Genomic DNA, 12831 nt, shown 5'->3' on the forward strand with positions numbered 1-12831 from the left:
TGGAGTTGCTGCTGGTCCTGGGCTTACTGATGCACATGTTGCCACATAATTGCACCATGGCCACAGCAATGATAACCAATTATCTGGATATTGGTTGTGAGTCCAATGAACCCACATGGTGATTATTATACACAAAACAGCTCCTTAGCAATGTGAGCAGTCAGCATTCATATCACACTAAAATGACAATTTAGCACAGTCCTCAGCATAGTGGAAACATGAAGGACTCTTACAAGTAAATCCATGGGATTCCTCAAAAAGTTATTTGATGTCATGAACCATTCTCTGATGTATACAGGTCAAGGCATGCCACACAAATATAGTAGGAGTTTGCAAATCTACTAGGTTTACTGAAACCTTTTCTATAATTCCACTGCTCCCAGTTCACCCAAGAAAGTCAGCATCACAGAAAGATCATGTTTGCAATTACTTACAGTTCAAGGTGAGAGGAATTTAACTCAGCACTTTGTGCAGCCTGTGAGACATTACATTGTCTTTGTGAATTGTGGCAAACAACTTTGAACATTGTCTGTGATGACTATCATTCATTTCTAATGATCAATGACATGGTGAAGATTACTTGTGGCTTGGATTTGTATTCAATATGATTAGTTACTGCATTCATTCCACATGCAGAATTCTATGATTATAGATGTATTTGATATGTACTGATTAAAGCAATTGCCCTTGAAGGGCCTCATATCACTCACAAGTACAGCCTGCATCTTCAGACAGAAAAAAAAAACATTTATATGGTATGAGACCAGTCATTTTTCATTTCCATTGCATGCTTGTGATTCAGATCAAGTTGGAAGGCAACAGAGATCGCACTTTGCAGAGTGAATCGCAGGCTCATTCTGTCGATCGAGTTAACCCCCAAGATCACATTCCTTTCTTCCTTTCCATTCCCTGTTCACCCCAGCAGTTCTGGACATTCACATGTTTCCACTCTCCTTTTGCATTTAGGTTTGAATGACTCACAATGACCCCTGAGCCCCGGTGCCATAATTTAGCCATGCTGACCCATTCTCATGTTCTGTTCCTCCATCATAGCCAGGGTGGTGACAAATGTGACTATCAATGACCACTTCTCCTCTTCATGCTACAGTAATCCATGTTTTCCAAAGCATCTTCATCTCTCACCCTGTAACATTGAATTGATCTCTAGTATAATTATTGTCCCTCTGCATCCCAGCATAGTGTCCAGTTCCTAGAATTTACTTTCACTATCACAGCAGTGGCCCCCATGGAGCATGTCCTTAGATGTTGGGGAATGCTTGCAAAGATGAAAGAGCAAGCAGCAATGTGGAGCCACCAAGGATCCTCTCAGGCTATCATTTGCGAATTGTCAGCACCTACCTGCTATGTCAGAGAAAAGTGAATTGCAAAGAAATGAGCCAAAAACGGGGAACAATGAGGTATTTATGTACACTAAAAAAACCTCACCCCAATCACTACTGAGCTTCCTGTTATAACTTTGGCTGCAAAATCAGATTCTTTTCTCAATGTCAAGAATCTGTTTTTTTTATCCAATTCCATCTTATTTTCTGAACTGACTCCCCATTGCCCATGTTCAAGAGTTGGGAAAATTCAGACCATCATTTTTATGCAACTGAAAATGTTCTGTTTCTTAAAGTTAATCTTCACTTTGTGAAGACATCCATTCCAATATTTACCATGGTATTGTCTGTTCAGTACGTTTAGGTGGAGTTATTCTCTTCATGTCACTATCAGAACATTTATACTGCAATCTGACACTGATACATGGATTATAAATTCTAACCAGGGGACATTTCCTTTATACAAATAAACCAGCAAATGCTGCACAGACAACAGACCAAGCATCATCCAAGGAAAGAACTGACAAGGTAACAGTTCAAATATAATTGTTCAGGAAATTAAAAACTGTCTTACATGAATCCACAACAAAATGAAAGTAGAAAAAGGCTATGAAAAGAACATGCACTAGAAAATGTGAATGTACATTTGTAATGAACCATAATGTCCTTAATCACTGTATGTTCTGTAATGTGCTGCATCAAAAAATAGGTAAAGTGAAATTATCTCCAATTCGGAACTATACCCCTACACAAATACTTACTGAATAGCACAATAAGCTCTCACCCTGCACTCTTTGAAAGTGAAGGTCAATTCTGGATACATTCAAAAATTACCTAAAAATACAAAGAGAAATTCTTTTTCTCAAGAGTTATGATCCATTACATTCTACACAATGGAGAAAAATATCACTTACTTAAAGGAAAATCGTTTGACTCAGTGAGTGGTTTAAAAATTAAATGCACAGTTAGCACTGATTATGATTAGGTAGATTGCCTTAGAGTTATTTCATGACATCTTAGTAAATTAACATAACATCTTACTCAGGATCTACATGACTGGAATGGGAAACTGGAAATAAAACAATTTTGAGAAATACCTTTTGGTCAACATGATCTGCATCAATTACAATAAGTCACCAGTAATATCTTCAGGTAGGTATCATATTTTGTTTGTTATATTTGCCTACTTCTGTAACTTCCCACCTATTTCTCCTGCAATAAAATTAATGATACTCAAATTAAAATAGCAAAGCATAAGAGTTCCATTTTGATGGCATACAAAATGACATAAATTTGCATATTCAGAACCCAAATCACTTAGTGTTTATTTATTTTCAATCAGTAAGTGTAACCAAGTCATTAACGGTGACACAATTTAATGGCATCTCACATTTTTCATTAACCAGCCAGTGAATCACTTTCTTTAAGTATCATTAAAAATGTAACTCATAACTCTAAAAGCAAATTTTTAGTTTGGTGATTTCTTCATTTTACACTCTGTAATTTTATGATCTATACTAATATCCCCAACATAGAATAAAGGAAAATAGAGCTTTGAGAGTGGATTCCACCATCCTCCCTCTGAATTAGAAGTGATTAGTTGCAAACTACACTCTGAACAAGTCACAGACAGCTAATCGATCTGACATCATCTTAAAAAGCACCTAATGAAATAAATGCCTTAAAGCTGAATTTGCAAATAACAATGCACATAAAACATGGTCGTTCTTATATTTTCTGGGTCATTCCTATGAAAGCAGGCTGTACCAACCCTGAAAGCAGGTTGCTACAAGATGTCAGAAACCAAGACACATAGGGTGGGAGTTTGAGAGATGACCACAAACCCAGTCAACAGGGTTTGTATAAGAAGCTTTTGAATGTAGAATTGGGGCAACACAGCAAAAGAGTTTTCAGAAGTAAATTCCAGAATTTAGTCACTGAAGATTGTACCACAATGAACAAAGCTGTGTGTGTGTTACCATAGTCTTACCAGACCATAGAGGCTGCTTTCTCATTAGAGAGAGAAGCAATTGGTGGTGATTAAACCTGAGTGTGAAGTTGGCTAGTAGAGAGAAATTTGAAACCTTTGATTTCAATGCTAGAAGATAGGGAATTATTATAGATACCAGAAAAAGGGTAAGAGAATGAATCTTAGAAGCGGATTTGGTTGTAGGTATTCTACAGCGATGCACTTATGTCCTGAGCTGGATTTTCCAGTTCCTGTGACTGGTCATGCTTTTTGCAGTGGGAAGATATATAAAATTCAAGGAAATCTGGCCTTCCACCTTCTCACCCATCCCAACGCTACCACCTATAATACGGCACAAAATTTTAAAATAATGAATTAGTTGTCAATAGGGCTAAATACCATCCAATTACCAGAATAATGTACAGCCCATACTGTAATAAAACTATGATGCATACACAGGCAGGAATAAACAAATATTTATTCTAAGAAAACCCCTTAAAAGTCAAGGGAGTCTGGGAATACTGTAGTGATTGTAATAAGGTCATCCAGCTTGACCTAATGAATATGAACTCCCGGATTGGAGTTGTTAATCTGATCCAATCAAGGAGCTTTGACTGACAGGTAAAAAGGGAATGTCAGAGTTATTCTCAAATGATAGCTGACACTGAAGAGGCAGTACTAAGCTCAAGGGCAGTGCATGTGTAATTAAAGGGTGAACAGGTGATGAGATGCTGGCCTCTGGAGGTATTTTGAAGGCAACGAGAGTAAAGCATGATCCTGAAGAAACACGTTCGCAATCATTATCTGTGAGTTGGAGTAAACATTTCTTACATCAAGCCTTGACTCATTTGACCCTGCTATCAAGAACTGGGCCCAGTATGTGGAAAGAATGCATTATTTCTTCTGGGATAACGACATCATAGCAGACAAAAAGGCAATAGGGAATTTGCCTGACACCCAGCAGAGTGGCAGCTTTTTCTAATATTCAAATTCACATTTTCCAATAGGCACTGGATACTAAAACCTTTCAAGAATTGACAGACATAGTTAAGAAATATAACCACCCCAGGCCTCCTCTAATTCTGGAGATGCTATCATTTTTACTTGGCAATTTGAGAACCATGGGAATCCAAATCAGGATTTTTAACTAGGTTGAGACAACTGGCAGAAATCTGTAACTTTGGTTTAATCCTAAATGAGATGCTTAGAGACAATTTGGTATGTGGGATTCATAATGTAACCATGCAAAAGTACCTACTAGCTGAAGCCCAACAGGACTTCAAACAGGCGTTACAATTGGCTTTTTCACTGGAAAATGCAGCAAGTGGAGCATATGAATTGCAAGGTATTCCAATGTAAGTGGATACACTGAGCTTGGGAAACACCACCTGAGTGAAGGCAATTGCATATTCTCACTCAGCGCATATCCTAGACAGAGGGATTCTAGGCCAGCCCACAGCAAAACCTCAAACACAACCAAGCCTTGGCCAGACAGTTAAGATATTCTTCAAGATCCTGGCCAGCCCTTCATTGTAATTGCTGCTGGTATGTGGACTCGAGGCTGCAAAAGAATCCTACCAAACCTAATTGTGTACGGTAACTCATAGGCCTGCATCCAGGAGATTTCCTACCCTGAAAAGTCTATTACATCTGGTTGGAATTGTTAAATTTCTTAGCAACATCAAAGTCAGAACCAATCAAAATAAAAGTCTGGTTAAATGGTCACCTGGTTCTAATGGAAGTTGATACCAGCGTGGTCATATCAATGATCACAGAACCAGTTTTACCAAAATTCTCACTAGACTGGTAGGCCACTGTTGGAATATTGCATGCAATTCTGGTCTCCTTCCTATCGGAAAGATGCTGTGAAACTTGAAAGGTTTCAGAAAAGATTTACAAGGATGTTGCCAGGGTTGGAGGATTTGAGCTATAGGGTGAGGCTGAACAGGCTGGTGCTGTTTTCCCTGGAGTGTCGGAGGCTGAGGGGTGACCTTATAGAGGTTTATAAAATCATGAAGGGCATGGATAGGATAAATCAACAAAGTCTTTTCCCTGGAGTGGAGGAGTCCAGAACTAGAGGTCATAGGTTTAGGGTGAGAGGGGAAAGATATAAAAGAGACCTAAGGGGCAACTTTTTCACACAGAGGGTGGTACGTGTATGGAATGAGCTGCCAGAGGAAATGGTGAAGGCTAGTACAATTGCAACATTTAAGAGACATTTGGATGGGTATATGAATAGAAAGAGTTTGGAGGGATATGGGCAGGTCCTGGCAGGTGGGACTAGATTGGGTTGTGATATCTGGTCGGCATGGACGGGTTGGACCGAAGGGTCTGTTGCTGTGCTGTACATCTCTGACTCTATGACTCCAGGCCTTAAGTTTGCAGAAGACCTCAGTTAGGTGAACCTAAACTGGGGAACCTTTACAGATTAAGGGTACAACTTTGGTTCTGGTCTCTTATGAACAGCTACCAGTTACCAGTAATTGTAGTAAAAGGCTTGGGCCCAAGCTTTATGATGTGAAATTGGTTTTGGGAAAGATTCACTTAGATAGGTAAGCATTCTTTAACTGAAAAATGTTGAGCCAAAGTGCAGTCCTAATTAAATACCCAGAAGTTTTTCAGGAAGATCTAGGGACTATCAGAGGATGCAAGGCCACCTTGCATGTTGACCAGGAAGCAATTCCATGATTCTGCAAGGCCCACCCTGTGCCATTTGCCTTTTGGGCAAAACTAGAGGCAGAAATCAGGAGGATGGAAAGCAAACCAGCAAAACTAGTCCAGTGTGGAATTGGCAGCACCAGTCGTACCAATTGTAAAATCTGATGGGTTGATTTGCATGGCTTTTAAAACAAATGATAAACCACTTTTCACACCTGGATAAATACCCAATGCCTCAGATAGAGGGCTTATGTGCAAAGCTGGCAGTGCGGACTATCCTTCACAAAGCATGTGTGTTTAGATGAAGATTCCCAGAAGTTTGTTATATTTAATATCCATATGGCCTTCTCCCACTGCACTGAACTGCCATTTGCAGTGTCATCAGCCAGTTCAATTTTTCAGCGGACGATGGAGAACATTTTACAAGGTCAACCTCAGGTCACCATTTTACCTGGGTGACATTCTGATAACAGGGAAAACTAATGAGGAACACTGGGAGAATTTAGATAAAGTTGTAAGATGTTTTTTCAAGGCAGACGCATACCTTCTAAGAAGGGAAAAATGGGTGTTCCAGGCACCCGAAGTGACTTACTTGGGCTCCAGACTTGACAACACCGGGTTACACCAGCTGGAAGATAATGTGAAGGCGATCAAAGGTGCCCGGCTCCCATGTCTGTACCAGAGCTTATGTCTTTTCTTGGGCTGCTAAATAATTACAGAAAGCTCATAATAACCTGGCTTCCATCCTGGCACCTTTGCATCAACTCGGAAAAAAGGGTCAGCCTTGGAAATGATCGCATAGCTTTCAGGGAAGTGAAGAAACAGCTATCATCCTCTAAGGTTGGCACACTATGATCCCAAGGGAAATCTGTACTGACATGCAATGCCTCCCTGTACAGCATTGGCGTGATATTAGCTCATAGGTGTCCAATGGAGAGAAATGCTCAAAAGCAACTCACCGATGCTTTCCTCACATCTCCTAGCACCCAGAAAGGGAACGACAGCAGGTGAACTTTAAATCATACAACATATTTGTGAACATTTGAACATTCAAAGTTGGAGCAAGAGGTGGCTATTCAGCCCCTCAAACTCACTCTGCTAGTCAGGACTGATCTCATTGTAACTTCAAATTCACATTCCCTCCTAATCCTGACAACCTTTCACACTTTCTTTTAACAATAATCTATTTAGCTCTGCCATAAAAACATCCAGTGATTCTGCTTTCACCACCATTTCAGGAATAGATTCTAAAAATGTATGATCTTCTTTGAGAGAGAAATGTTAATCTAATTCCTGTTATAAATGGGTAATCCCTCATTTTTAAACAAAAGAGACCACCTAGGTCTCAATTCCCCTAGAAGAAGTATTGTCTCAATCAAGTCAACTTTTAATCTTCTAAATTGCAGAAAATACAAGCCTAGCCTGTCTGACATCTCCACTTTTAACAACTATTCCATTCCTATTCTTGGTTTTAGTCTAGAAACACTACTTTGGACTGCATCCAATGTTTAAAATGCAATCCTTACTTAAAATTGTATTTTATTTTCCTTCATTGTCACTGGGTCAAATCCTGAAACTCCCTTTTGAACAGCACTACACAGATTTGTGATTGTTCAGGAAGGTGGTTCACTATCATCTTCTCAAAACCAAATAGGACAATAATTGGTGGGTTTGTCAGTGCTGAATGAAAGACATTTTTGAACTAATGGACTGAGGAATAACAGATGGAGAATAATTAGGATAAATGTGAGGTGCTGCATTTTGGAAAGGCAACAACTTTCTATTTGTCTTCTGAAGCACTTGTTGTGTCTGCTTTCTATACATTTGTTGTTCATTGGCATATAGCACTAAAATAGACTTTTCGTTCCAACACATTCATGCAAACTGATCCCAATCTGACCTGGTACCATTTGCCAACATTTTGTCCATATCCCTGTGAACCCTTTAGATTAGATTAGATTACTTACAGCGTGGAAACAGGCTCTTTGGCCCAACAAATTCACACCGACCCTCCGAAGCGCACCCACCCAGACCCATTCCCTTACATTTACCCCTGCACCTAACACTACGGGCAATTTAGCACCTAACCTGCACATTTCTTTTTGGACTGTGGGAGGAAACCGGAGCACCTGGAGGAAATCTACGCAGACACGGGGAGAATGTGCAAACTCCACACAGAATTAAACCCGGGTCTCTGGCGTTGTGAGGCAGCAGTGCTAACCACTGTGCCTTCCTATTCATATACCTATCCACATGCCTTTCAAATGTTGTAATTATACCAGCCTCCACCACTTCCTCTGCCAGTGAATGCAGACATGCACCACCCTCTGCATGAAATAGCTACCGCTAAGGTACTTTTTAAATCATTCCCTCAACCTTTAATTCACTGGTTGAGGACTCGCTCTTCCACCTGTAGGTGGTTTCTTTTCCTCTTTCTTGTCATGAAGGAAATTTACAGAGAGAGAAGAAATTTAGTTAGACGCTTAAATGTTCTTTCACTTCTCCACTTGCAGAACAGAGAGAGATGATTTCTCCTTCATAGGCTGATTGTTTCTGCTATTTTGTCTAAATGCAAAGCTGTAGCCATTCACCAATCAAGAAGTTGTTGCAATGCTGAATTGTCCTGAACACATCACAACTGGTTGAAAACTAATCAAAAGTCTGTCCTTGGGCAATGCTACTCCTGGACACATTGTCTTGGAGCAGAGGCGTCGATCATTCCTCACTTGATAAAGCCAATCTTGTAGATACAGCTCATAAACAGTTCAGTAACTCATTCTAAAATGAAAATGTAATATTTTATTTCATTATCCCTAGTATATGTTCCCATTCTTAGGTACTCAGTCCAAAAAATGAAAATGACCTGTCTCAGGGCAAAGCTCAGGAAGAAGAGCCCAGTGGGACCACTTTTGTTTGTCATTTATATAAATAATTTGGATGAGAATATCAAAAGCATGGTTAGTAAGTTTGAAGATGACACCAAAATTGGTGGTATAGTGGTCAGTAAAGAAGGTTGTTTAAGATTACAAAGACATCTTGATTAATTGGGCCATTGGGCTGATGAGTGGCAGATGGAGTTTAATATGGATCAATGTGAGGAACTTATACAATTAATGGTAAGACCCTGAGTAGTTTTGTTGAACAGAGAGACCTAGGAGTTCAGTTACATAAGTCTTTGGAATTTGCATCACAGGTAGACAGGTCAGTTAAGAAGGCATTTAACATGCTTGCTTTCATTGCTCAGACCTTTGAATATTAAATGGGATGCCATGTTGAAGTTGTACAGGATGTTGACGAGGCCTCTTCTGGAGTACTGTGTGAAGTTCTGATTGCTTTGTCATAGGAAGGATATTATTAAACTGGAGAGAGATCAAAACTAAGAGGCTTATTTTTAAGGTGAGAGGAAAAAGGTTTGCAAAGAACATGGGGGACAACATTTTTACACAGTGCATGGTTTGTGTGTGGAATGAGCTACCAGAGAAAGTGGTGGATGTAGGTACAGTTACAACATTCAAAAGACATTTGGATAAGGTTCATTAATAGGAAACATTTGGAGGTCTATGGGCCAAGTGCAGGGAGCTGGGACTAATTTAGTTTGGGAAAAAGTTTGGCATGGACTGGTTGGACTGAGTGATCTGTTTCCATGCTGTATGACTCTGTGACCCTATGACTCTAGTGGAGTCAAACCTGGAGGTCAATAAAATGTGGAACACTGCATTAGCCAAGGGAGAGGTGAAGTAAACAGGACACTACATTTATGTACTAGTAGATTCAATTTTAGGCAGCAGATAGATAATGGATGGAAACTAAGGCTCCAAGTTATCGGCAAGAATAAAGTTTCATGGGATTTGCCATAACTGGCAACTTCAGTGTTGGGTGTCCATCCCTAATTATCATTGAATACCTTGTTAAACCATCTCAAAGCAGAGTTAAGTGTCAACCACATTACTGTGGATCTGGAATCAGTCCAGATGAGGATGGCAGATTTACATCCCTAAAGGAGAATAACAAACCACGTGAGTTACTAAAAACATTGATGATAGCTTCATAATCAATGATACTGAGAGCTTTCAATTCTAGATTTTAAAAGTTAAACTTAAATTGCATTAGTTGCCATGGTGCGATTTGAACTCTTAGATTTGGTCCTCCAAACACTCACTGGTTAACTCACTCATGAGTGTCATTACCACGATGCTATCACCTCCCACAAAATGACATGCCCTTGCTTGTGTTGAATTAAGTGAAGCTTTTTTTCTATAATGTGCATATTCCAAATATTTAATAGAAATGGTAATTGTCCCTCAAGGTGATTGGTTGATTTGAATGAAGTATGGCCATTAAAAAATGGTAAACTATAGGCTCCAACAAAGTATTTAATCACCCTGACTCTTAAGGGCTTGGACTACTAATGCATTTGGATGCTAAAGCATGTTTTTGATTTGGAGAATTCTGTATTCTATTTATTTCCTTCATTTATACACTGTCAAACTGTAACAGTTAACTATAAAATATTCTTCACATTTCATAAAACATATTCAAGAGGCGACAGAAAGAAAAAAGTTCAAAACATCGAATTCCTACTCTAGTTTCCCTCAGCTTCATGGTAAAATTGACAGAAGTCATTTGCAGCTCATTGGCATTAAATATGTATTAAACATTATTTGAGGAAACTTTCAGTGAAAGAATAAAATACTTTCTAGTGAGTATTATACAATTTTGCAGCAATCAGCCCACTGCACCTGTATTATTGATCAGTTTATAATTATAACAATAAAGGAGACTTTGAAAAATTAATATTGCAAGCAGTCCTACACAGTAATTAAGGCTTTGCTTTCATCGATAGTTGACACAAAAACGATCTATTCAGCATGATTGATAACACTAATGTCAGAAGTGTGAACTGTGACCTCATAGTTTTATTAAACTTTGATCAGGAGTGGAGTTAATGAAGGGTTAGCAATCAACTGCAAGTGTTCAATGCTGTATCACACAATGAAAGAAAACTATGAATATTGACAGTAATTCAGAACTCGCCATTTAAAAATGAACTCATTTACTAATAGTGACAAATGTAGACTCCGCTCTACATTATAAAATACATCCATGCTATAGGGCAATTCTGCATAAAGCCTCACTGAAGAGAACTCTAACCAAGGCCCAGCTGTGGTAGTGGGGCACCACAAATTTATCCCCATATCTCTTTCTACACATTCTAATTACACCAATGTAGTGAAATTGTTATATAATGGACCCCTAGATACTGTTACAAAAACAAAATACAACAAATGCTGGAAATCTCAAATAAATGTCAGAAATACTTAGCAGGCCTCACTGCATTCATGGAAATAATCTTTCTGGTCATAGTTTGGGTAGGTTGCCCAGTCCTTAAACTATCAATGGCTCCACAAATTAGTCCTTAAAATGACTTTTAAATGTACAAATTTGCTGTCCACCTCTTTGGAAAGAACATCCACCCCACCAAAACCTGGCACTTAGTCACACCATTGGGAAATGATCTGTAGTGGAGTCATGTTGGGGAGCCACCCTGATACTGCTTTCTGTTATTCCACTGCCAGTCCTGCCCCAGTGAATCCACCCAACACTTTCCACCCTGCCATCCAGAGATCAGTAAAATTTCACCTGTTAACTCAATTTCTGTATCTGCAGATGCTGCCTGATCTGCTGAGTACTTCCAGCATTTTCTGCTCCTATCTCAGATTTCCACCTTCCACAGCGTACTGCTTCTGAATATTGGATGGAATTGGCATGAGCCTCTGTAATATGAGGGAAGGTTCTCAGTTTAGTGATTGCAGCTTGAAACTGGGAATGTGTAATTACCAATGTAGGGTTGGCAAACAATTAATTGGGAGGTGGTGGTATCTTGTAGAGGTATGGCAGCTGCAGTATTTGGAAGTGGGGCAATGATGGTGACTGGGAATGGAACAGCACCCATTAGGATGGATACATTGTGATGATGGCAGACCACATTCTTTGAATACAGGACCGTGACATACGAATATACAAATAAGGAACAGGGTAGATGATTTGGCTCCTCAAACCTACTCCACGCCACAATACGATCATAATCGAGCTGACCAATGTCCCAAACCTATATTCAAGAACCTTTGACTCTCTTGTTAGTTAAGAATCTATCTACCATGTTTTCATCGCATTCAATGACCTTGTTTTAACTGCTGTCTGGAAAACAGAGTTCCAAAGACTCACACAACTCCGAGAGAAATAAAAGCTTCCATTCTCCATGTTAAATGGAAATACCCTTATTTTTAAATTACACCACAAAGGGAAACATCTTCCCTGAATCCACCCTGTTGTTCCTCTCAGGATCTTAAATGTTTCAATAAGATCCATCTTCCATTCTTCTAAACTCGGATGGATAAAGGATATGTCTGACCAACGTTTCCTGATAATGTAAGCCTCTCATATCCGAGGTGTCAATCAAGTGAACGTCCTTCGAGCTACTTCTAATGCATTTATATCCTTTCTTAAATATGATCAATATAGTTCTCCAGATCTGATTTTACCTGTACCTACATGACTGTAGGAGAAATGCTCAAAGGACCATAGGAATAGGAGTACACCATTTCACCACCAAGCTTGTTCTGCCAAATGTGACCACAGCTGATTTGCAGCATCACTCCATATGCCAGGCTTGGACCCAGATCCCTTAAACCCTTTCGTTACCTAAGATCTATCAATTCAGATTTAAATTTAACATTTGATCTATCACCAATTGTTATTTTGGAAGAAAGTTCCAACTTTTATATGCCATTAAATAATAACTTCACCTTGTCCATTATTGAAATTAGGCTGCAGGTGTCAGAGTGAGTTAAAAAAAATGCTTCA

Source organism: Chiloscyllium plagiosum, unplaced genomic scaffold (assembly GCF_037043375.1).
Source record: "Chiloscyllium plagiosum isolate Xiang-an unplaced genomic scaffold, Cpla_swu_hap1 HiC_scaffold_13, whole genome shotgun sequence".
NCBI classification, from domain to species: Eukaryota; Metazoa; Chordata; class Chondrichthyes; order Orectolobiformes; family Hemiscylliidae; genus Chiloscyllium; species Chiloscyllium plagiosum.